The 26,443-nt window shown below is 45.7% G+C and overlaps 2 protein-coding genes across 10 annotated transcripts in view; both read right to left on the bottom strand.

The window, feature by feature from the left end:
* Window positions 1-26,443, bottom strand: part of FYCO1 (FYVE and coiled-coil domain autophagy adaptor 1) — a 158,907-nt gene that overhangs the window by 111,493 nt on the left and 20,971 nt on the right. Inside the window, exons 5-7 of one of the 3 annotated variants that reach the window (XM_060402603.1) lie at window positions 6,830-26,443; window positions 4,997-5,228; window positions 4,249-4,479 (exon numbers count right to left, since the gene is read on the bottom strand). The exon at window positions 6,830-26,443 is cut by the window's right edge and continues 13,206 nt beyond it. The exons of 1 other annotated variant lie outside the window; for it this stretch is intronic. The gene's annotated coding sequence lies outside the window, so the exon portion shown is untranslated. The remainder of the gene's footprint in view (window positions 1-4,248; window positions 4,480-4,996; window positions 5,229-6,829) is intronic. One more of the 3 variants, XM_060402602.1, reaches the window with a different exon arrangement.
* Window positions 1-26,443, bottom strand: part of XCR1 (X-C motif chemokine receptor 1) — a 73,982-nt gene that overhangs the window by 26,568 nt on the left and 20,971 nt on the right. For 4 of the 7 annotated variants that reach the window (XM_060402611.1, XM_060402609.1, XM_042236378.2 and 1 more), the window contains one exon: window positions 4,249-4,479. The gene's annotated coding sequence lies outside the window, so the exon portion shown is untranslated. Of the gene's footprint in view, window positions 1-4,248; window positions 4,480-4,996 lie in introns of all 7 variants that reach the window. The other 3 variants (XM_060402610.1, XM_060402614.1, XM_060402613.1) reach the window with 2 other exon arrangements.

Genomic DNA, 26,443 nt, shown 5'->3' with positions numbered 1-26,443 from the left:
AATCCACGTATGTGATGAAGTGGGACTGTACACATACATTGCACTTCCTAAACCTGAGAGTGAGTGTCTCCTTAAATTTTTCATCTTAGGTTCCTCCACCTGGTCCTAACCCTGTTCTCTACACAAAGACTTGGATTATTCATTATACCCCCAAGCTGGTGAAGAGACCAGCTTCCCATGGACTAGTGAAGGGACCAGTAAATTGTGGTACAGACATACAGGTGAATGCTAGTCAGCGATGAAAAGGAACAGCTAGGTTACTAGTCCTTGCAACAATATGGTTGAACCTCACAAACATTATGCGGAATGACGCTTAAGAGCACCCATTCTGAACAAAACTTTGGAAAATCTGGGTAAGAACAAATTTAGCTTACAACCAAAAGCAAATAAGTAGTTGCCAGGGTGGGTGATTATCTGGGAAGGTTCTGGGAGTGTCAGGAATGTTTCCTATCTCGGTTGTTGGTGGTTGTGTACTGGTATGTACTTGTGGAGACACCCACTTAACACCCATTTAGCATTTTATTGCATGTAAATGATACCTCAGTGAAGCTGATTTAAGAAACAAAAGAAAAACAAAACCCCCAGCTCTCTCACAAACACATGAACCCTGTGCTTTGGGGGATAGGCCATCTCTTATTGATGGGCTCCGGGTATAACACAGTCGAGTAGGAAGAGCCTTGTGAGGGGTCAGCACACCTTGATTCTCATCCCAGGTCCAGTAATAACTGGACAATCCAAGGGTCAGTCAGTAAGCTCTCTGAGTCTCATGTGCTGTGAGTACCTCCCAGGGCTGGTGGGAACAGTAGCTACACCAAAATATACCAGGTCACTTGGTGAAGAGCCGCATGTCTATCAGAAAACGTTGCCTGTTCCTGGACAGAAGCTGCCCTTTGAATCCAAGTCTGGAATGGCTCAAGGAATATAAGGAGGCTTCAGGAGCAATGAGGCATATGTAAACTAAAGCTGCCAGACATCATTTTTTGCCCATTTATTTGGCCAAATTAGAAAGTCATAATATCAAGGACTAATGAGAAAGAGGAAAGGGAGAACCCTGGAGGCAAAGCTGGTGAGAGAGTAAACTGGTATAGCATTTGGAGGGACAGCCTGGGAGCCGGTGAGGCTGCAAATACCCTCTGTTGTAGCTGTTCCACTCTTGGGTTCCTCATCCAGAGAAAGACTGCACAGGCCTAAGGAGATAGGTGGGAAGATGCTCACGGCAACACTGTTTGTGATGGCAAAGACTGGGAACAACATAGGTGTCTGTCACTAGGAAGTGGGATACATAAAATGTTGGTACTTGCACACAAGTAAGACAAAGTAGCGCTCAGAAATAGTCATAATATTATTATTATAGCTCCACAGTGGTAGCTCAAAAACATCGTGTTGAAAAACAAAGTATTCTGAATGATGTTTATGGCATAATGTGATTTTTGTGAATTAACCTCCCCTTGCAGACCTGAAAGGATGAGACAGGATACTGGTCATTGATTGCCACTTAGTGACTCAACAGATGGTAAAAAAAAAAAAAAAAAAGGAGATGATTGAATTCATCAGCATCAAAGTTAAAAAACAGAATTGTGACTCTAGATAACTTCCATATTTCCCTGGGAAGGACGTATAACAAGAGGCAGGCCCTCCTTGGTTCAAAATGCCCCCGGCTAGGTCAGGAAGCTGGACTTGGTAGTTTCAGCTTAAAGATGCTAGAGAAATGTGTTGTTGAACACTGCCCCCTGTTGAAATGATACTGTCACTTCTGAGTAGAGACTACTCAGTCTTGCCAGCTAACAGCATTTGAACTTGAACCCACTGAGGAAAAGGTAGACTGGTGTAGGAGCACTCACAGAAAATTCTGCCCCTCTGAAGGAATCCCTCTAGTCACTAGAGCTACTCTCTTACGTCTGCTGTTAGCATCTGAGTATGTTACTTTGAAAAAAAAAAAAAAGAATCAATCCTCATAGCAAACACAACTCACCATGCTGCAAACACAAGAGACAGGTACCGTTGTACTGATGTGAGAACAGAGGCACAAGAAGGTCAGTAGCTAGACTGAAGGCGCAGTCAGGAGCCAGTGAAGCTTGGCCCCAAGGGCTGCACTGCTAACCAGCTCTGCAGGTCTGCCTCGGCAAGGCCTCTGGCTCCTTTGCTCCAATCATGACAATTATTCTTCGGCCTCTACTGCTGTCCAGATACCTTTCCCCGACTTGAAACACCCTCCTATTCTGTGCCCCATCCCTTGCATGTCCCTCCCTTTCAGAGTAACATTCCTTGAAACAACAGTCCACAGTCAACTCTCTTCCCAGAAGCAAGGGAGGCTGCCATCAATTCTCACAGTCTCATCAGGAGTCTGGCCTTAGCCTGCTTCTCTGATTTGTTTGCGCTCTCTCCAGATGCCCTCAGTATACAGTCACTGCTGACATTACCCGTGATTACTGAGCCAAGAAAATGGACGTGAGAGTTCACAGTCCAAAGCACCTCAGTCTCTCATGTACTTTCCTGTTTTTTCCCACCAGGGGGCGGTCTCCTCCTTCTTCACAGGTCAGGGATACAACTCAGGCTACTGAGCCGGGGACATGCAGCTGGTCCCTATTAAAATGCGCTTAAGTACAAAATTACAAACCAGATATTGAAGATATAGTACAAAAAAAGAGAATGCAAAATATTTTATTAGTAAATGTAATAAATTGGCCACATGTTGAAATGGCAACATTCTAGACAGATTAAATAAAAGATACTCTTAAAATCAATTCTACCTATTCTTAGAATTTTAAAAATATGTGCAGTAGAAAATTTTAAATTGCATGTGTGGCTTACTTACTATTTCTGTGGGACAATATAGGTTTAGAGGCTCCTTGCCAATGGCAAACTCTAAGGGAGGTCTGCAGAATCCTTGGGCTCCAAGGAACTCAGAAAATCATTCACTTGACTCTGCTCATGAAGAAACTGAGGCACAGATGGGCCAACAACTTTACCAAAGTGATCCAGGTAATATGATCCTGGGTTTAGATTAGAATGCAAGTGTCTTAGACCCTATTTTTAAAAAACCTCTCCTACTGTGGAGGCCTTTGAACGCCACAGGAGGACCTAGGCACAAGCCTCTCTGCTGGACCTTTTAGGCCCCTTATCAAGGAATTTCACCACCTTAGGCCTCTCCCTCATGCTCCCACAGGTAGGTCTCCTGCACAGCCAGGGGCTACTCTCTGTTGCTTCCTTGGCCCACGATGAGCCTGTCTCTGCTGGGAAGCCCAGCCCTGCCTTAGGGCTCTATCTCATTGCTTCCTGGCTGACAGCCTCGCTAGGGACCCTGGAGACTAGCAGGGACTACATAACCCTTCTTGCCCTTTTATCTTCAACTACCCTCCAGACTTGCCTTGCAGTCCCGCCCGCCTCCCAGGGGACCATCATAGCTCTTGCTGGAATAAGTCCAACCCAGCTGGAAGGACAAGAAAACAGAACCAGCTAGACTTGTCACTTGCTGACCCCGTGTCCACCACACTCTGTCAGTACAGAGGGCTCACGTCGCCCATGGGCCCTGCTTGCAGAGGGGGCACTGGTGGTCACATGGCTGGTGAGTCACATGAGAACTGAAAATACCCTTCAGTGGGGTGACTTCTCTGAAGTGGACGCATGAATCAGCAGGGAGGAAGCTGGGAGGCAAGGCCAGACCTTGTGTTGCAGGCAGGATCTTACGTGCAAGCCCTGACACCACAAAGCTTTCCCACCGCAGCCCTGCAGGACCAGTAGCATCGTGGGTCGGCTGCAGTTTGCTTTGTCGTAGGGCTTGAGGCTGGAACACATGTGTGAGCCTGCACCGGTATGGGTCTGCCCTGATGGGAAGAAGTCCCTGTTTCTGGTGCCTCCTGCTCAGGAGGGCTGCAATGAGCAGGAGCAGAGGGTCTCAGCCCCGCTCCCTCCCTGGGTGTGGCCGCAGTTGCCTAGGGAGTTGCCGCACTGTGCCTGCAGCCTCCTGTCTGCCTCTTCCGAACGCAGATTGGAGAACTGCTGAATCATGGGGCTGTAAGAGAACCCGTGTGCTGAGGATCAGCAGTCACAAGATGAGGGCTCTCTTCCCAGCTCTCCCATAGCTCTAGCTGTGCAATTGTGGGTAATCACTGTGTGTCTGAGGCTCACTTCCTCACTTGTGTAATGGGTATATTAATTATCTGTCACTCTTAAAAACTCTGTCAGAATGTAGTGGGTCACACAGTAAGTATTATCTGTCTGTGGTTCGAATATCTGTGAGCGACTCACCGACTCACTGAGGTGGTTTCAGCTCGTAGTGTTTCATGGAATGAGGTCAAGATGTCCTTTGGGGCTGCAGTCATCTGAAGGCATGACTGGGGCTGGGGGCTCTGCTTTCCAAGACAGCTTTGTTCACATGGCTGCTGGACAGAGGCCCTGGTTCCTGGACACAGGTGTCCTCCGTGGAGATGCTTGAGTATCCTCCTGGCATGGTAGCTGGCTTCCGCCAGAGTGAGCAATCTAAGAGAGCAAGACAGAAGCCACAGTATTTTTATGCCCAAGCTTCTGCAGTCATGCACTGTCGTTTCTGCACTATCTCACCTGCTACCCAAGTCAGGCCAGCTCAGGGATGTGAACACCAGAGGCATAAACCACTGGGGACCATTGTGACGGCTGGCCACCACCTTAGTAGTGATTAGTAGTATCTGCCGTGCCCATCTCACGGAGCCATCGCGCAGTTTTGTTTGCATACCCACTGCAAGAAAAACCATTAACCAGAGGATGCATCTGGTAAGAGTTGAGACAGCAAGCAGCAGCTAAAAACAGCCGTGAAAAGGGTTGCTGGGGACTGGACTCCGAGGCCGTCACAGGGAACCCTATGACAAGTACAGGAGCGCCAGCGTAGGAATGTGGTGGCTGCAAGGCCTCTAGGCCTCTTCGCTGTCCCCAAATGAAGGCACAGTTCAGAGACAATTAGGAACGTGCCCGGCAGTGTGCCTATTACACATGGTGCTCACGGAAGGGAGGTTTGCTCAACCTTAAGTGTTCTTTCTGAGGAAAGTAGGCGGGTCACAGTCTCAGGACTTCCAGGAGAGCTGCTGGGCCGAAATGGAGGTTGAGTTGTGCCCTACCCCTTAGTTCTGACACTCAAATGAGCTGCTTTGCTTTTTACAAACTCCAAAGGGCTGCATTAAGGTGAAAGTTCGTTGCTGTTATCTCCTGGTAAGATGCCCACAGATCATGTCTCCAAAGAATCTCTCCATTGCTTCCTTAAATAGCCAAAAAAAAAAAAAAAAAAAAGGAACTGAGATATGTTCAGTGTTTGGCAACTATCAGAAACAATCTCTAAAAGCTGACTCAATCCTTTCTTGTTCCTTCATGCCCACTGTTCTATAAGGTTATTCTGGTCATCTCTGCTGCCTGACCAATCTCTCTGAAACATAGGGCTGCAGACCAGCAACACTTGTTTTTATTATGCTCTTGATTTTCTGGGTGAGGAATTCTAGAAAGGCAGCTAGGCCCTCTACTTGTATTATTTTTCATGGGGTTGCAGTATGATGTTAGCTGAGGCTTTAATCATTTGAAGGTCAGCCCAGGATGGATGCCCAAGATGGCGCACACTCATGGCTGGCAGCCAATGGTGGCTGTGGACTGGAGGCTCAGCTGGGTTGTCGACATGAGCACCTACTCTTGGCCTCGCTAGCATGGCATTTTCAGAATAGTTGAATTTCTTATATGGTGCTAGATTCCCTTGCAACTAGTGTTTGGAGAGAACCAAGTGGATTCTGCATGGCCTTTTGGGAAGTCTCTCAGCGTTACTTCTCCCATAGTTTATCAGTTATGAGCTGCTATGGATACAATCAAGTCATCAGGCTGGCAGAGATGCCAGGGGATGAGAATTAGACTCAATATCCTGATGACGGAGTGGCAAGGTCCCAAGTTGGGGGGCATGAGGGGTGGGAGGAATTGCTCTGGCCAACTCTAGAAAATGGAATCTTCTACAAAAGACCAGAATCATGTCCCATACCTGAAGGCTTATATACTGAGTAAGCCATGAGCATCCCAACTCACAGAGTCAGAGATTATTTAGAGCAGGATAGAATCTGACACATTCTCTTGTTTCATCACTTTAACATAAGATGGAAAAAAAATGGAACCCTCCAGAGCCAAGGTGGCTTGCCCCAGACCACACAGCTGGCTAGAGATGCCACAGCATGGGTGAGCCGGTCTGCTGCTCAGCTGTGCTGCCTCCCGCCCTTGGTGGACTCTGGGGCGTGCTGCTGGCATTGTTCCCCGTTCCTTCTTTCTGTTCAGGATGATTCTGTTCAGGTACCTGCCCTGCCTGCATGGCTTATCCGCCCTGTGTTTGCTCTGCCCCCACCCAAAGCCAGCATGACAGGGACCACTTCTCTGCCTGCAGCCTGAGCGAGGCAGAGGCAAGAAGGTCACCAGCAAAGGGACTCGGAGCCACTGCCTTGTGCCGCCGAACTTCCCATGAGTCAACAGCCTCCTTGTTGCTTCGCTACTTTCAGTTCAGTTTCTGCTTACTTCTAGCTGAATGTATCCTATTTAAAATATTCTTTCTGTTTCCGAGATTAACTCTAACATTAAGAAGTGGCATTTAAGGAGAGCTCGCTGGCCACTCGGGCCTCATCTTCAGGTGTGACCAGGTGCCCCCCACCTGTACCTGCCCTCAGTAACTGGGGTTTTTCTCTCTCTTTGCATGCAGTTTCTACCTCACAGTGGTGCAGTCCCTCCAGAACCTCTCTTATTACTCCTATCTTTCTCAGTTTCTGCTCAGGGCTCTTTCAAAATTTCACTCCAGTGACCACAGCCTTATAAGCTACTGTTGTCCCAGGTGCCCTCCTACCTGCTGCCCATCTTCCTGGATTTGGGAAGACCACTGCTCTCGGGGTTCTCTTTGTTGTTTTCTGAGTTCTACCCCTCTCGGCGCCTGGCTGGCTGGACCCCAATGTCAGATGCTCTCTTGGTTTAGGTCTGCATTTTGCATGGTTTTGTGCCGGATTCCAGACACCCGGCCCCACCTGCTGGACTGGACCTCCTCCCTGCCGCTGCACTGGACAGGTGAAACCGACTCTTCCCGCAGTTCCCTTTGTGTCTTCAGGAGGCGGGCGGGGTGCTTGGTTTGAGAGCTACACCGTCCTACTTTGCATCTGGAATGCTGACACCTTTGGAGAACAAAGCTAGTTCATGCTTTTCAGTGCGCAAGGCACGTTTGTATGCCATTCATGTTTGATTGTATTTCTTCCCTGCTGATAAAGCCAAACAAGTCGTCACTGCCTCTAGTGACTTTTTGAATGAAGTAACAGGTGTATAAATAAACATACCGAAAATCCATTTATAGTAGTTCCCCCTAAGGTTTGTTCATCTTTGCCTGAAGTCTTCATTTTCATCCTCACCACCTCTTTGTGGCCCCAAATGATTGCACTGGAAAGTACTACCTCCTTGCTCACAAATGTCTGTCTTCAGGGCCTAATTCATTCTGAAACTTGCTCTTACGGTAACCTGATGGAGTGAGGGTACAGGGAGTAGGTGATTTTCAACTCCCTTAACTCTTGGTGGCTGCTGTTATTAACCAAAAGGACCTGTACGATTATACATGATGAAATTGACTTTGGTCAGTTCTAACCCCAGGGATAGGAGCTGCATTAATGAGCAGTGGAGAACTGACTGAAGATTTCAGCTGAGGGACTTTCGTGGTGGTCCAGTGGTTGCGACTCTACATGTTCACTGCAGCGGTGCAGGTCTGATCCTTGGGTCAGGGAACTAGGATTCCTCATGACGCACGGCAGGCTCGGAAAAAAAAAAAAAAAGATTTCGGCTGGGCAGAGCGCACTAGGCAGAGTTAATCTCACGCGCACGCACCCAATAAGCCCCTTGAACTTCCTCTGGGCCGTGGCGGCATCTCTCTTTCCCCCGGGCCGCCTGCCCCAGCGCCCAGGCCCACTCCTCCCTCCTCTTTTATGCTCCGTAAGAATCTCCTCCCTTCCGCAAAAAAGTGGATACCAGCTCCAAGGCCAGGCTGGAAGGTCCCTTTCTACCCTCGAAAAGTGGACTTTTCAAAGACTTTTCTCCTTCACAAAGTTTTCATGCCAGCAGCTACAAAGATGAATCGTTTCCTCTAGAGTCCTTGCAATTACCTTGAAAGTGCTGATCAGTGAAAAGAAGGGGTGATGATTCAAAGTTGCTGATGGAGAGAGAGGCACCACAAGTTCTAATCTTGTTGCATTTCCTTGTAGCGGTTCTGGGGGTGTTGCTGGGATGGACTGACAGCTGTGAGGCTTGGCCAAGTTCTCCGCCTCTGTAGCCTCCTTCTTTCCACAGCCGACACCTTCAGCTCCCTTCTAGCGCATCTCTAAGGAGGCTGGAGCCTAGATCCCGGGGCTCTGGCTCCAGGCCTACTCCAGTTCTGGGACCAGATCTTTGCCTCACTTCTGGGGACTCGCTCCCGCAGGGAAGCCTGCTCATTCTCCAGTCTCTTTGTGAATGAGCCCCCCATAATTATGGGCCCACCATAATGGGATTAGTGCACTTTTCACAAGAGGAAGAGACACCAGAGTTGCACTTGCACTCACACTAAAGAAGAGATCGTGTGAGGATACAGAGAGATGGTGGCCGTCTGCTAGCCACGAAGTGGGAGCTAAACATGCCAGTGCTCTGGTCTTGGACTTACCAACCTCCAGAGCTACGAGGAATAGATGCCTGCTCTTCAAGCCTCCCAGTCTACGGGGTTTTGTTACAGCAGCCTGAGTCAGTGAGCATGTAGGTGGAGAGAGAAGCCCTGGCGATAGCTGACTCTCTAAATCCAGTTGAACTTGGTCCAGCTCTGCCCAAATGTACACTCGGTGTGCTTTGCTTGCACAGCCTACAGTGGCCTTTTTTGGCTCAAGCAGGTTTGAGTTAGGTTTCTGATGGACTTTTCCATCAGCGGTCAGTAGTTGCTCTACAGGACCACCTGTACTTCTGGCACTTGCTGCTAAGGACCACAGTCACCCACTCTGTCCTCCTGATGCTGCCCGATCCTAACTTGAGGAACATCTAGACCAGAATGGAGACCCTCATTATTGCAGCACAGTTGGCTTATAGGCAGGGTGTCTGGCAGATGCCCATTCTTAGGGTTAGCAGGATTTCTGCCCCTCTGAGCTTACCCTTTTCATACTGTTCATGGGGTTCTCTTGGAAGAAAAGCCACGACCAACCTATACAGCTTGTTAAAAAGCAGAGACATCACTTTGCTGACAAAAGTCCATCTAGTCAAAGCGATGGTTTTTCCAGTAGTCATGTATGGATGTGAGAGGTGGACTATAAAGAAAGCTGAGCACTGGAGAATTGATGTTTTTGAACTGTGGTGTTGGAGAAGACTCTTGAGAGTCCCTTGGACTGCAAGGAGATCCAACCAGTTCATCCTAAAGAAAATCAGTCCTGAATATTCATTGGAAGGACTGATGCTAAAGCTGAAGCTCCAATACTTTGGCTACCTGATGCGAGGAACTGACTCACTGGAAAAGACCCTGATGCTGGGAAAGATTGAAGGCGGGAGGAGAAGGGGACGACAGAGGATGAGATGGCTGGATGGCATCACTGACTCGATGGACGTGAGTTTGAGTGAACTCCGGGAGTTGGTGATGGACAGGGAGGCCTGGCGTGCTGCAGTCCATGGGGTCTCAAAGGGTCAGACACGACTGAGTGACTAAACTGAATTGAGCTTGCCCACAAACGGCTCATGCATGTTATATATCAGTTAAGGCCTGTTAAGTGATTTCAGATTCTTGTTTTCAAAAGTTATATCCCCAGGCAAGTTATCGCCCTGGCCATCCCCTTTGAGAACCACTTCTGCCGGTCTGGGAAGGACTTCCTCCCCCGAGACCGAAGGCTAACCTTACCCTCTCCACGCTGGTTATGTCCTGGCCCCTCTCTCCTTGCCTACATTTCCCAGCCCCACTGTGCACTGTGGTTAACTGAACTGTGATCTCCAAGAGGGGCTTCATATACGTGGGACCTCGGCAAGGGCCTGTATGTCCAGTGCCCATGTAAACACGTCAGTCTCACATCTCTGCTACTGTTATGTTAGATGGCTGACTCACACTGAGCTTGTGGTCTCAGCAAACAAGACCCTCAAGATCTCTATCTCTTTCCATTCAGAGGAAGCCAGATAGCATCGTGCATCAGTGGTTTGTTTCTGTCTTACTGATCAAGAGGCTGAAAGCAACAGATTCTGATGCCTCTTTTCTTCTTTGATCGACTAGGGCTGGGGGACCTGAGGACAGACGACGAAGCACCTAAGGTTTAGTTTTCTCATCTGGAGGATGGAACCACGATTAAAATATTGCTCAGACCTCATCGACAAGAGGACTGAACATCCTGGACACAAAGCAAAGACGTCTGAGTACCTCAGGCCCTTTAAAGGAAGGAGATTTCCTGGGAGGACACCACCTGGAAGGGCAGGGCTGGGAGCAGTGTTTCATGGCACAAGGGGCGTGGGGCCTGCCCATGCCCCCAGCCTCTCTCCTGGCCTCACGGCTGTGGCTCCTTCTGTGTGCCACCGCTCCCCCCTCCTACTCCCAGGAAGATGGTCCCTTTCTCTTTCTCCATCTGACCAGTTGAGAATGAAGATGTCCCCTACTATTCATTCTCTCCCAAAACCACACATCCCTGGATTTTAAGCTCAGTGTGGCTGCCTAGAATAGGGCTAACGTCTCTCAGCTTTCCTTACATCTGAGTCTTCCGTTGGCCAATGTGATACAAGTGAAAGTGATCTGCGTGAATTCCAGGTTGTGTTTTAAAGGGACAGGGGCTTGTCCTCTGGGGTTCCTATTCCTCCCCCACTAGTTGGGATGCAGACATGCTTTGAGCCTTCTTGGGCAGCACCGACGAGGACACCACCTCACTGCACAGAGCAACAAGATGGAAAGAGCCTGGGCCCTGACACCTTTACAGAATAGAGCTTCCATGTGACCTTAGACTCCTACATGAGAGAAAAAGGAAACATGTATTTGTTTCAGGCATGTTAGTGGGTTTTTCTCATGGCAGCTGAGATATGGTTACATTTAGGAAATTGCTGTTGCCTTGAAGCTGGCCACCCTGACCAGAAAGCCTATAGCTGGGCTCTCTTGAGTCAATGCCCACCCTTCACCCAATCAGTGGCCACCTTCACACACAGAATAGTTTAGTACTGCTTCCCCAGGAGCTCTGGGAAGGGATATACAATGTGGCAGGGCAGACATCAAAATAAGGACTTTGCATGGCATTAGTCAAATGTCACAAGATGTCAGTGGATGAACAGAAAGGGATGTCAACTGCGTTTGCCAAAAAATCTGAGGGGTTTCCTAGATGGCAAGCAGGATGGAAAACCATCAGGGTGCATAACCAGAAATGCAGGCCCAACGGCACAAGGAGCCGGGGATGTCAGAAACAGGCCCTTAGTCTGATCCCACAGCAGCCACAGGTCTGCCTCCTTCCGTGTGGCAATCTCACATCAAATTCTGGAGTAAGTGATTCTGAATGGCTTAGGTAATGCTATTGCCTTGGTTTGTCAGTTCCCTCTGCATCAGGCCATGTCATACCCACTAGGAGTGCGTGGGAGGATATCCACTCCTGGGTCCCTAGGTGGTCACCCAACCCAAGGTCGCCCCAGAACCGCTTTCCCTAGGTGTGTATGTAGGAGGTGTGTGCTGCAGGCCAGGCAGGTTCGGCTCAAGGGGACACTGATCACAGACAAAAAACACCTAAAGGCTCAAGGAATTAAGCAGCTTCTTTTGGTGATTTTGGGAGATCATAGGATTGAGGAAGATCTATTCAAAGCAAGAGAAGAAACCCAGGATTGGGTAAGGCCAGCTGCCAAAGGCATGAGCCAAACATGAGGCCCCAGGCTTCTGCTGGAGTGGGCACAGGCAGTACCCCATCTCTGAGTAGGGAGGAAGGATGGGGAGAGTCTAACTAGAACATTGCAGAGAGGACTTTGGTTTTAGGGGGATGAAAAGAGGCTGGCAGGCCCAGGGACGAGCCCATTCCTTCAGGTACAAGATAGACCTGAAATCTCAGAAGCAAGACCAAAGCCGGTGTTCAAAAGCGGGACATGAGGTCTGCCCAAGGTCTTTCCACTTTTCTGTCAAATTCTAGCACAAGATTCCCTCGCACTCTGCTCAATTCATCCTCCCTCCTGCCCTGCTGCCAGCATTTTTTCATTTGTTCTTACTCTGGCCTCTAACCATGGCTCACTGACTGCCTAGACAAGGCACGGCACAGTCTGGCTTTTTCCTCCTTGCGGAAACTGCTGGCAAAGAGGGGCCGCCGAGGCTGTGCTCCTTCTCCTTACGGTTTCAAAATAACAAGCAAGCTGGAGAGATGAGACAGACACCCCACTGCCTATCAGCCACCCAGTCTCTTCTCTTTTTTTTAAGGAAAAGAAATCCAAGTGTCAGCTTCTTTCAGCTTGGGTGTGGTCAAGGGACGAAACAGAAATTAACAGACTGCAAGGAAATTTTTCAGAGGAACTGGTTTGGCTGGTAGGAACGTTATTTTCCCCCTCTCCCTCTTGCTGCTGGCTCAGAGCACAGATGGGCTGATTCTCTAGGATCCATCTTAGACTGTAAAGTGACCTTCAGGGTGGAGACCACCTGGTGAATTGGAGCAGCAGAGACATTGGAGTTGGATCTGCGGTGGATCCCAAAGAGCCTGGAGGGTCAGCCTCAAGGTTTTTTGAGCTAAGTGAGGAATAAACTTCTGTCTAGTTGAAGACTTCACCACTCAGTGTGTGTCATGGACAGGTAATGTGACTCCCCCTAGGAGCTGGTTAGAAATGCTTGTAAATTCAGATTCATGTGGACATGATGGTCTGAGAAGCATGAATTTAGGCTACTATTATTTTTACTCTTCACTTGCTGTGGGCAGCTGAATCTAATTCCTGCACACAGAGAAGATGAGTCCTGTGTGGGGTCATCTAGAAAGTGGGGCTAAGAATGGGCTGCTGAGAAGCTCATCACTTTCTCCCTCCTCCAGAAAAAGCACGCGTGGCTCTCCAGCAAACCCTCATTTCCCCAAGCCACGCCATGAGGGGCTTGGGGAGCCTGCGCCATGTTGTTCTGAGCCCAGGTTCTTGAAAAGCAAGGTTTCTGTCAGCAGCAACTGCCTCCACCCCCAGACCCACTCTGTCTCCAGAACCAAGAGTGGCAGAGGGTGGAGCTTAAGAGGAAGAAGGTGAGGGGGGCACACAGTCATTTTGAAACTTTAAGGCATAAAATAGATCATCCTTCCAGGAAGCCTTGGCCTTCTGCTTTTAAACAGAGGCATTTCTAGACTTTGTTTGGGGGCTGACTGTCACACTCAGCCCATGGTGACTCAGATTCCACTGCCTAGGAGGGTCACACCCTCTGATACAAAACTCTAGGAAGTGTGCCTCCCAGCCTATCAATCAGGTGAGGGGTGGGAAAACCTCCTTGGGATGTCTCCTAAGGATGACATTCTGGAAAATGGTTCTCCACATGCTACCAACTGGATGCCATTGTTCAAGCGAATCACTTGAAAACATCCAACCCTAGGCAGGCAACTGCAAGTAATGGTGAGATTCAAGGAGATATTGTTTTAAGCCCTAGTTCTGCAGTAAAGAATCTGCCTTCAATGTGGGAGACCTGAGTTCAATCCCAGGACTGGGAAGATGCCCTGGAGGAGGGCATGGCAACCCACTCTAGTATTCTTGCCTGGAGAATCCCATGGACAGAGGGGTCAGGCGGGCTGCAGTCCACGGGGTCGCAGAGTCGGACAAGACTGAGTGAGTAACACTTTTTTCACTTTTCTGCCCTTTACTACCTTTTGATGCAGAACAAGTTTCCATTCCCCCGGTGGCTCAGATGGTGAAGCGTCTGCCCACAGTGCGGGAGACCTGGCTTCAATCCCTGGGTCAGGAAGATCCTCTGGAGAAGGAAATGGCAACCCATTCCAGTACTCTTGCCTGGAAAATTCCATGGATGGAGGGGCCTGGTGGGCTACAGTCCGTGGGGTTGCAAAGAGTTGGACACGGCTGAGCGACTTCAGTTCAGCTCACTTCACTTCACTTCTTCGAGTTTCTATTAATCACCTCTCTAAGCCTTCTCTCCAAGCTTCTGGTAGCCTTTTAATAAACTCCAGTTCTGCAGAAGTCAATCTGGGTTTCCTCATCTGTATGCAGGAGAAATAATAACAACAGCAAGCGCAACCTCTTCTTTGGAGGGTTATTGTGGGGTCTGGTTCTAGACGTCGTGCACAGTGAAATCCTGTTTTTGATGTGGGTAGGTGTGTGGACTTCACAGGTCTTACACCCCTGGGCCTCTGAAAATTTAATGCCCAAATGTGTCACCTGGAGACTTTGGTAAAAGGCCGTTTCTGATTCAGCAGGTCTGGCCTGGGATCTACGATTCCACAAATGTAAAATCTCCCTGGGGATGCTGCTGCTCTTCTGGAGGCCACGTGTCCCACAGTGAGACTAGACTCTCAACGACAGTGAGGTACATCTCACACCAGTCAGGACGGTCATCATTAAAAAGTCTACAAATAACAAATGCTGGAGACAGTGTGCAGAAAAGGAAACTCTCCTACAGTGCCGCTGGGAATTGGTCCAGCCACTATGGAAAACAGCATGAAGGTTCCTCAGAAAACTAAAAGTGGAATTGCCATATGCTCTAGCATCGGTTCAGTTCAGTTCAGTTCCGTTGCTCAGTCGTCTCTGACTCTTTGCAACCTCATGGACTGCATACATCCTGACAAAACTGTAATTCAAAAGCACCCCTATGTTCACAGCAGCACTGTTCACAGTAGCCAACATATGGAAACAATCTAAATGTCCATCGACAGATAAAGGAATAAAGATGTGCCTCAGGGGAATACTACCTAGTCACAGAGAAGAATGAAACAGTGCCATTTGCAGCAACATGCACGGACCTTGAGATTATCACACTAAGTGAAGTAAGTCAGAAAACGACAAACACCATATGATATCACTCACATGTAGAATCTAAAATATGGCACAAGCAAACCTACCTACAAAACACAGACTTGCATACCCAGAGATCAGCCTTGAGGTTGCCTAGGGAAGAGTGGGTGGGGGAGGGAGGGGCTGGGACTTTGGGATTGGCAGATATAAGCTGTGATATACAGGATGGATAAACAACACACTAATGTAGAGCACAGGGAACTATATCCAATATCCTGTGATAAACCATAATGGAAAAGAATATTGAAAAAAAAAAGAATGTCTATAGTGTATAGCTGAGTCACTTTGCTGTACAGCAGAGATTGGCACAACATTGTAAACTATATTTCAGTAAAAAAAAAAAGACTGTAGACTGTTTATTAGTGACTTATGGATATTTCTCAGTTACTGTCCCTCAACTGTTCCAAACTTGACTCCACAATTTCAGACACTATAACCTCAAAAACCAAATGAACTGCCATCTGTTACATGATCTCACCACAACATTTTTACTTCTGTTTCTCTTTTGTTATCGTTGTTAATAGCCTACTGCCGGGAGAACCTCATTTTGGATAAAATGCCCATATCCTGGCCATGGCACAGACAGATGATGTTCAGCAAGTAGCATGATGTAGTTCCATCTGGTTTCTGGTGGTGCGCAATTTCCCCATGTGTAGAGGACACCTTTCAGTTTGATGGGGCAATTTTTACTGTGGCTATGTCTTTCAACACACTTCCTTCTTTTCTTGCAAAACAAAGGATGCCTTACCCCTCTCTTGCAGACCACAGCCTAAATGATTATAGGTTTCTTTGAGGCTTGGGCAGGGCCTGGGCACATCCTTGGTCCTCAGTGTGTGAGGCTTCTGGTTTTTATCTATGTGAACCCCACAATATAATCTACACGGACTTTACTTTCTATTGGAATGAACAACTGCAAATCTGTTAGAGAAACATGAGGTTTGCAACACCTCAGAGCTTCAGATTTAAAGTGGAAGTCTCTTTCAGCCCCTCAACAAGGATGGAGACTAGAAACCAGCCATTTTGATAGTCAAGAATGCCTGGGTCACATGATCTCAGTGGCAATGCTCAGAGTTGCTAGATACTAAGAGACTCAGAAGCTTTGGGAGCTGAACAGAGTCTGAGAACTTTTGAAGCTATCTCCTCTATGATTCAGACGTAGAAACCAAAGTCCAGAGAGGTTACATGACTTGCCCACAGGCAGACAGCTAGTCTGGCGTTCACGGTTATCATAGGATCATCCCACAGATATTCCAGATTAATTGCTTGGCTTTAGCATTCCCATTATCTACAACTTACAACCATCATATGATAAAAATAACATGTTATTAACCATTTCTCTCTTTCCTTTAGAAATTTTTCCATTATGGAAACAACAAAACCAGTACAATTGGAAACTATAACAGCATAATTGGAAAATAGGAAGACAAGTCACTCACACACTTTCATTTTGACCCCAGATTCCTAACTGGTCCTATAAAATCTTCTGGCATTTAAAAACTGTTGCTTTTTGATTATTAAAATATAGGTATCTGGAAATAAATATTCAAACAGTATAGAAAGCCATAAAAGTAGGTCTTCTTAATACATATTAGTACGACCAATAGGCACATAAAAAGATGCTCAAGATCACTAATAATTACAGAAATGAAAATCAAAACTACGATAAAGTACCACTTCACACTGGTCAGAATGGCAGTCATTAAGAAGTCCACAAATAACAAATGCTGGGGAGGGTGTGGAGACAAGGAAGCCCTCCCACAGTGCCGGTGGGAATGGATATAGGTGCAGCCACTATGCAAAACAGTGGAGCTTCCTCAGAAAACTAAAACTAGAGTTGCCATATGATTCTGCAACCCCCTCTTCTGGGATATGCCTGGACAAAACTACAATTCAGAACGCTACACGCACCCCAATGTTCACAGCAGCACTACTCACAATAGCCAAGACGTGGAAACAGCCTAAATGCCCAGCGACAGAGGCATGGATAGAGAAGAGGCGGCACACACGATGGCACACTGCTCAGCCATTCTTTAAAAGAATGAAATGATGCCCTTTGCAGCAACGCGGGTGAACCCAGAGACTGCCATACTAAGAGGACTGTCAGAATGGGAAAGACAAATACCTGACGACATCCCTTATACGCGGCGTCTAAAATACGGTACAAAGGAACTTAACTACTAAACAGAACATTTTCTGTTTGCGCTTCCTGGGCAGCTCAAACAGTAAAGAATCTGCTTGCAACGTGGGAGACCTGGGTTTGAGCCCTGGATTGGGAAGATCCCCTGGAGAAGGGCATGGCAACCCACTCCATGTCCAAGGAGAATTCCGCCTCTGTCCCCCTCTGGCAGGCTACCGTTCATGGAGTTGCAAAGAGTCGGACGTGACTGAGTGACTAGCACTTTCACACTTTCGTGAAATAGAGACAGACTTATAGACAGAGAACAGACCTGTGGTTGCCAAGGGGGAGAGGGATGGGGGAGAGCTGAATTGGGAGTTTGGGACTAGCACGTGGAAACTATTTTATACAGAATGGGTAAGTAACAAGGTCCTATTTTATAGCACAGGAAACTGTACTCAGCGTCTTATGTGTGTTAGTCGCTCAGTTGTGTCTGGCTCTGCAACCCCACAGGCTACAGCCTGCCAGGCTCCTCTGTCTGTGGGAAAAGAGTGGGAAAAAAAAAAAAAAAAAGACAAAAAGTCTTTTTCCTCACTCCTTTCCTAAGTTCTTCTAGTACGTATCTTCTTTTGATTCTTTCTATTTCTTCTGGTATTTGCCTTGATTGATATTTTAAAATAACCTACTACACCCTGTGTGTTCATTTATCAGCTCGAGGCACTATTTATAAACTTTATCTTGACTTGTGAGTAACTTATTCACTTATCCACCCCTTTTCTTCCGCCTCCAAGTCACTGACTGTTGTGTATTTTTACTGCTTCTGATGGTTACCCTTATGATTTTACATCATGCTCAATTTCTATTTATTGACCCATTAATTTTAGCGAGTGATTCTAGATTCTCCACTATGTTAAGACTGGAAGGGCTTCCCTTGTAATGAGCTGGTAAAGAATCCTCCTGCAATGCGGGAGACCTAGGTTTGATCCCTGGGTTGGGAAGATCTCCTGGCGAAGGGAACGGCTACCCTCTCCAGTTTTCTGGCCTGGAGAATTCCATGGTCTGTATAGTCCATGGGGTCACAAAGAGTTGGACACGACTGAGCGAGTTCCACGTTCATGCTTTTCACGCACGATAGGAAAGCAGTACTCCTTCACTCCCCTCTTCTCTCGCTTCTACTCCCACACCCTCTCTCATCCATATCACTTCTTTCACACTGTCAAGCACATGCATTCTGTTTAGTAAAGTTGTCCTCAATGTTTTACCAGTAAGTTAATTCTGATCATTGAAAGCCAATGAACCAACAGTATTTAAAGTACAAAGATCATGTAAATATGATTCCCAACAGAAGCAGCTATTATGTTGAGTTCTGCAGAGGGGAATGTTCCAAGATCAAGGTCAAGTGAGGTTTCTTTTCTTGAACTTCACCAACTATATACAGAAAAACATGATACTTTTTGGTGAGTTTTATACTTGGGCCATGAGATCAACTATCAACTATCAACTACCTCTCTCTATATTTCTCTCCATATATTTTTACAACTTCCTGTTTCTGAAATCTTTAGTTGATTGACAATAAAAGCATATGTCTCCTTCGTAATACAGCTAGTTTTAATTATATTACTTATTACACGCTCCAAACTCTACTGACTTTTGACTAGGCCAACTGCACATCTGGGGTGGAGTTTCTTTTAATCGCATTTCTAGTTTGGTTTTATGGGTTTTAGTTTTCATATCTTTCTCTTTATTGGGCAGTACATCATCAGATAATTTTCTTTTCAGAAGGTGTCTGGGAGTCTGAGTTCCTGCATGCTTTTCTCCTCCACACTGGATCAATAATTTGATAACGCATCAAATTCTAGGTACAAAATTATTTCTTTGATCTTTGAAGGTGACTGCTCCATCTTCAAGCACTGGTGTTGCAGATGAGAAGAATGATGTTAATCATCTTACATTTCTGTTGGCTATGTGTCTCTGTCTGAGTGCATTTAGCATTTCTTCTTATACATAGTACTCTGAAATTACATGAGATTATTTCTACGGATTATTCTTTATTCATTATACTTGGTACTTGGGATCTTTCAAACCGAAACCTCTTTCTCCCGTGCTGGGAGATGTTCTTCAATTATTTATTTCCTCCTCTCCATTTTCACTCTTCCCCTTTTCTGAAACTCTTGTTACGTAAACATTTGCCCATCTGAATTGACCTTTTGTGTATTTTTTCAAGTTATCCACTTGTCAATTTACTCTCTATTCTGCAAGATCTTCTAAACTTTGTAGTGTAGTCTATTGTTTGAATTTTTTCTATTCCATGCACTATAATTATTAAAAATATAGTTCACAAGTGATTTCAAACAAACTCTTTCCTAGTTTCCAGCTGCTCCTTTTTAGAAGACTGTTGTTGTCTTATGGATGCATACTCTTGATTTCTCATGAGGGTAAGTCCAGTTTAGGGTTTTCTTTTTGTTCTCATTCCCCAGGCGCTCCTCCTCCGGGCTCATTTGTTCTAATTACCTGGCTCAGTCCTTCCTTTTTATTGTTCTGTGTGAATAGGGCCCATCCCTATTTATTTGCACCAGGCTGGGTGTTACTTGAGGTGACTGGGAGCATTTCCTCTTCTCTGAACAAGAAGGCTGATGGTGAGCATTCTGGGTGTGGAAGGGGAACTGGGGGGCTTCATGTTCATCTGGGAGAGCGGGGAGAAGGCAAGCGGGCTCCACCCGCCCCCACCCTACTGTGAGCCCTAGTCGCTCCCTGTCAGCTTTCATTTATTTGGAAAAATGATTTATCCAGCTTCACCTTTGTGGTACAAACTGCCACTTCTGGTCCACAGTGTTGGTGCTCAGCGGGGCGGGGAGGGCAGTTCCCAAAGCATTTTAGGTGCTTTCCGTCAGTCACCTCCTTTTACACACACTCTGGCCTGTGCACTTGTCAGCTCTGGGGGACTGATGAGAAAGCCCCATCCACCCTGGTCACTAACGCTCACTCTGACGGCTGCTCCCGAAGTGCTATAAGCTCTGCCCTCCAAAATTCAGATTTTACAGACAGTATTCCACCCACTTGCCATCTTTACAAATTCATCATCATTTGGTCTGTTGCCCTCTTCTCTATACAGTGTTGTGACTGTATCCATCCCTGGAACTCTTAATCTTATTTCCACAAGTTTTCAAAAGAGAGGGGTGATAAATGTGGTTGGCTGTCATCTTGAACTTAAAAAAGTCAACTGTTACTTAAAATAAAATTTCTTTTAAATAAAGCTTAATTTCTTGGTTATAAAGTGATATATATTCATGGTAGATAACCTGGTAAATAATTAAATAATCCAAATATCCACAACTGTCCTAAGCTTTGGGGTAAATTATATTCTAATGACATGATATGGTATAATATTGCATCTTACCACTCATTAACCTCCACTTTTGTAACAACACAAATGTTCTCTCTTTATCATATTCTGTTCCAGTTATTTCTGGGTGTTTACAAGGGAAGGCTAAGAGAGAAGCATATCTCTGGAAAACATAGATAGGACACAACGTGGTTTAATAATGTATTATTTATAATATTGAAAATTTGGGAAAATATACAGCAATAAGAAAATAAGTAAATTATCTCAACAAATACTTCCCAGACAAATGGGGGCTTCCCTGGTGGCTCAGTGGTAAAAAATCTGCCTGCCAGTGCAGGAGATGAGAGTTCGATCCCTGAGCTGGGAAGATCCCCTGGAGAAGGAAATAGCAGCCCACTCCAGTATTTTTGGCTGGGAAATCCCATGGACAGAGGAGCCTGGTGGGCTATAGTCCATCGGGTTGCCAAAGAGCCAGACACGACTGCTCAACTAAAACCAACCAACAACAACAAATACTATACAGTTTTCAAAAGTGATATATATGGGCCGTTGTTAATGATGTGGGGTCATTTTTAAGGTGAAATACTCAGTGAGATAAAGGACATAAAATTGTATATATCACATAATTTTGATGATATAGCACATAACTATTCATATTAATTAGTGTTATCAGTGAGAGAAGAGGTTATAAGCAGTGCTGTTTTCTTCTTTATACCTGCAATGAGTTTGTTTTTAATCTTTTGGTACATTGGTAGAAAGGGTTTCTACTCTGGCAGCTGTCCTTCCCCATCTACTTCTTTAAAACTGGGGATTTAAGTAATACTTTTCAGAATCTGTCCGCTCAGCTTTCAGTCCACATCCTCCTGCTCCCCACCCATTTCCCATTCACACTGGTTCTGGGGGAAGGGAATCTCTGGTGTCAAGAATTTTCTAGTTCTGCTTTTGACAGCACTTCGCAAAGCAGTACATCTTGTGACATTTGCTCCTTTATTGGTTTGATATCTGCTGGTGTACCTCTGTTTTGTCTTAAAAAAAAAAAAAAAAACAACCAAAAAACCACAAACACAAAACTTTGGTGGTTATTACATTTGTTGGGGGGGGGGGTGGAGAATTTCAGGTCTGTTGCTACTCCCACATCTTTCCTGGCCTCCTCATGTAAGTAATACACAGGCAAAGCCACAGCAGCTCTCACTGATTTCATCCTTTCAGTGAAAAGAGATCCCTGTTTTTTCAGCTTTATATTATTTGGTTCTGTTTTTAATAGCTGTTTACACAAATGTATTGGCTTGAATGGGGTCCTGATTTGACCTACAGTCAAATACTCCTTAAAGTACTAGAAGGTCAGTGAGGAGGATATTACTTAGTTTTCTCTCTACTCTGATACGGCCTGTTGGGTTGGCCTACAGTGTTCCTCTGCCTCAGTCTTGCTCTTGCTTTGGGTCCAAAAGATGGCACAGTCTATCTCCAGTTCTGGGAAGGAAGTGATGAAATGGAATAATGAGGACATCCATTTTGTTGCCTGGAGACCTGGGTTCTGATCTCCCCTATTGACAGTTGTGCAACCCGAGGTAAGTGAAATCCTTAGTTTCCTCCTCTGGGGCAGGAGAGGATGTAAAGGGGAAGAATTTGAAGGCCTTAGTTTGTTTAGTATGGTTTCATTAATAATGGAAATAGCAGCCACCATTCATGAGAACCATGTATGTTTCTGAGCCGGAAACAATTTCTAATCTTGGGGTCACTGCCACCAAGGGAATGATTTTGCCTGGAATATGGATAGGGAACTCAAATCAGAAGCATGGAAGAAGGAGTCCCAGATTAGAGGATATGATATGATTTTTCTATAAATATGAACTGCTGTTAAACAAATCAATAGGACTTGTTCTGATTAGCTATAGCTGTGTAACAAGCCACCCCCAACAGTGGCTTAAAGCAAAACCAACCTGCAGGTGATGGGGCTCAGCAAGGCAGTTTTTGTTCTGTTGGGGGCTGGAGAAAGACAGTGGCTGGGGCAATGGTTATTGTGAAGCCTTCTTCACTCATATGACTACAGCCTTGGCTTAGAAGACTCGAACAGATGGAGCTCAATCTATTCATGTATCCATGTATAGATCTATTCACCCCTCTAGTCTCTCCAAGAGGGCTCCCCAGAAGGGCTTCAGAGTAGCCAGACGCCTTACAGCTGGAACCCTGGAGTGAGTGTCTTAAAGAGACACTGGCAGAAGCTGCACAATCTTTTCTAATCTGACTTTAAAAGTCACACAGCATCACTCCTCCCATGTTCTATTCATTAAGGCAGCCACTGGGCCTATCCAAGTTCAAGAAGAGAGGACACAGACTCTACTCCTTAATGTGAGGTGTGTCAAAAAATTCACAAGCATGTTTCAAAATCATCACAAGATGCAAGGAAGAATTAATATCAGTATCACATATTTACAAAATGAAACCAAACTCTGATAGTTGCATGACTGCCTGTCTCACAAAGTGTGCAGAGGTGTCCTGCCCGGAGTCCCCTGGCCTAAGTAGAAACCTCTCGTCTATACTGGAGAGGGCAACTAGGAGCCAGAGGACGGGTTCAGGTTCCAATTCTGTTCTGTTGAGCTGTGCAACCCCTGGACATATCCCTTTAGCTTACTGGCCTTGCTTCCCCTGCATATGTTGAAGAGTTGTGTTGAGGCTCTAATGAGAATATGCTTTGTAACAGCAAAGTGTTCCACAGAGCCAGAGATAAACTCCCCACTCCTGTTTCTTGGCTTTTGTGAACATTGATGAAGCCACAGGCCTTGAGAAGCCCCAGTCACATCAAAAGCCTAGACCTCTGGGAATCTTCTGCCTGCTCTGTGTGAGACCTGTTGTTTCTTCTCTGTAGCCCCAGTTCTACTTCACTTTTGTTCTATCGACAAAAGTGGCCTGTTTACTGGGTTCTTCTTGGTGGGATGGAGAACGTGGCATTCATGCCACACATTTGACCAAAGGTATATGTGACTGATTGTAATCACCTCTACATACTCTTTATGTGATCATTTCTCCAGGGCAGAGGGAAGATCTTTCCTATACCTGACAGCATAAGGCTGGATTCAAGGGGTGAAGTGGACAGCGCTTTGGGACCCACTGAATTTGTGCTGGGCTTAAGGTCTAGTGGCAGAAAGGCTAATGTGAAATGGACAGAGGAGAAATTCTTCACTAACTCTTTAAATTTAGACTTCCAACAAAGACTTGCTATTATTTTAAGGGGCCAAGTTTGCTTCTTCTAAAAACATTAAAAATAGTCAATTCAATTCCCTCCTCATTTACTGACTACCTACTCTGGACAGAATAGCTGCCAAATGGCAAATAGTTCAGTCTCTCAGCGCTCCCTCTTTACTAGAGAGGATCTAGAAAGCCGGCTGCATGCAGGACCTGTGATTTAGCAAGGGAGGAATAACATATGACTGACTTATGAAACTGTCTGAAAGTGGAGGGGCACGGTTATACAAGTTTTAAGTTTAATTTCACCTTCGTCATCCATTGTCCTGTTACCATGCACTGTCACACAAACCTACACTGATGAATTTTAAAGTGGTTCCATATTGATGGAAAGTCATTTGGCATACAAATGAAAACCCTAAAATATGTTAATACTATAACCCAGAAATTCCAGTTATCCTAAGCAAAAATCACGGATGGCCACTGCAGCGATACTTAGAAGAGAAACTCTGACTCTTAAACACTCAGCTCTACATGACTTTGGATAAAGCAAGAACAGTTAACGTCTGTATAGTGCTTATATGAGCCAGACACTGTTTTAAGTACTAAACATATTTTCACTATTCACGGAACCCAGTGAGGATTAACCCCATTTTATAGATAAGGAAAGTAGGGCTCAGAGAAGTTGATTTTCTTAAGGTCACCAGGCCAGGATTTCAACACAGGTGGTTCAACTGCACAGCCCACAGCTTTAATCATTGTTCTCTACTTCCTCAAATAAACCACAGTCCATACACATCAAAAAGACACTATACACAGCCTCACAGCATACACAAAAATAAACTCCAAATGGCTTAAAGATAAGTATAAGACAGTCCATTATGAAGGAGATCAACTCTGGGATTTCTTTGGAAGGAATGATGCTAAAGCTGAAGCTCCAGGACTTTGGCCACCTCATGTGAAGAGTTGACTCATTGGAAAAGACTGATGCTGGGAGGGATTGGGGGCAGGAGGAGAAGGGGATGACAGAGGACGAGATGGCTGGATGGCATCACTGACTCGATGGACGTGAGTCTGAGTGAACTCCGGGAGTTGGTGATGGACAGGGAGGCCTGGTGTGCTGCGATTCATGGGGTCGCAAGGAGTCGGACACGACTGAGCGACTGAACTGAACTGAACTGAACTGATAAGACAGGACACCATAAAAGTCTTAGACGAGAACACAGGCAAAACATTCTCTGACATAAACTGTACCACTGTTTTCTTAGGTCGGTCCCTTAAGGCAATAGAAATAAAAGCAAAAATAAACAAATGGTGCCTAGTCAAACTTAATACAGAAAAGAAAACCATTAAAAAAAGATGAAAAGACAATCTATGGAATGGAATAAAATATTTGCAATTGATGTGACTGACAAAGTCTTTATTTCCAAAATATACATTTAGCTCATACAACTCAATAACACAGAACCAAACAACTCAGTCAATAAATAGGAAGAAGACGTAAGTAGGCATTTCTCCGAAGACATACAGATGGCCAGTAAGCACATGAAAAGATGCTCAACATCACCAATTGTTAGAGATGCAAGTCACCTCCAACCGGTTCGAATGGCCATCATCGGAACTCTACAGGGAATTCTCTCGTGGTCCAATAGTGAAGACCGTGTTCCCAATGCGGGTGACAAGGGTTCGATCACTGGTCAGTGAGCTAGATCCCACAAGCTGCAACTAAGAGTGTGCATGCCACAACTAAAGAACCCACAAGCCACACCCAAGATCAAAGATCTTCCACAACTGTGACCGAGTGCGATCAAATAAACAAATAAACGTTAAAAAAAAAAAACAAAACAGTCTACAAATAACAAACGCTAAAGAGGGTGTGCAGACAAGGAATCCTTCCACACTGCTGGTGGGAGTGCACATTGATGCAGCCACTATGGAAAACAGTGTAGAAGTTCCTCAAAAAGCTAAATATAAGAGTTGCCATATGACCCTGCAATCCCACTTCTGAACACACAGGCAGACAAAACTCTAACTCGAAAAGATCCACGCACCCCAGTGTGCTGCAGCACTGCTTACAACAGCCAAGACGCGGAAGCAGCCGAAACACCCGCTGACCGGTAAGCGGATGAAGACGGTGACACGCACGTGTAATGGAATGCTGTTCAGCCTCGAAAAATGAAACAGTGCCGTTTGCAGCGCCATGGGTGAACCTAGAGAGTATCATACTAAGTCAAGTAAGTCAGAACCAGCACGACGAGGACCATATGATATCACTTATATGTGGAATCCAAAACATACATATGAACACAAATATGAAACAAAAACAGACTCACAGATACAGAGAACAGACCGGTGGTGACCAAAAAGGACATGGGGGTGGGGGAGGGACAGTCTGGGGTTTGGGATTAGCAGATGCAAACTACTGCATACAGGGCAGACAAACAGCAAGGTCCTATTGCGCCGCACAGGGAACTGTATTTGATATACTGTGATAAACCATAATGGGGAGGAATATGGGAAAGAATGCATACATGTATATGTAACTGAATTATTTCGCTGTACAGTAGAAATTAAAACACTGGAACTCAACTATACCTCAAGAAAATAAAATTTAAAAAAATGATGTTCTAGAAGAACACAGGAAAATGGAGATAAGATCAAAATGACAAAGCGGCTTACAGAGCAATACAGTCAGTCTGATTCTTACTCGTTTTAAGGTATATACAATGGACAAGAGAAAGCATAGAAAACGCTCCATCAAGATGGAGGGATTGGGTTTTAATTTTTTTCTTTCATAGATTTTCTATAATGACTGTTTCTTGCTTTTGAAGCAAAGAAAAAAAATGTGAAGGATCACA

This window comes from Ovis aries, chromosome 19 (genome assembly GCF_016772045.2).
Source record: "Ovis aries strain OAR_USU_Benz2616 breed Rambouillet chromosome 19, ARS-UI_Ramb_v3.0, whole genome shotgun sequence".
Lineage (NCBI taxonomy): Eukaryota > Metazoa > Chordata > Mammalia > Artiodactyla > Bovidae > Ovis > Ovis aries.
This window is presented reverse-complemented; position numbering and strand designations above follow the sequence as displayed.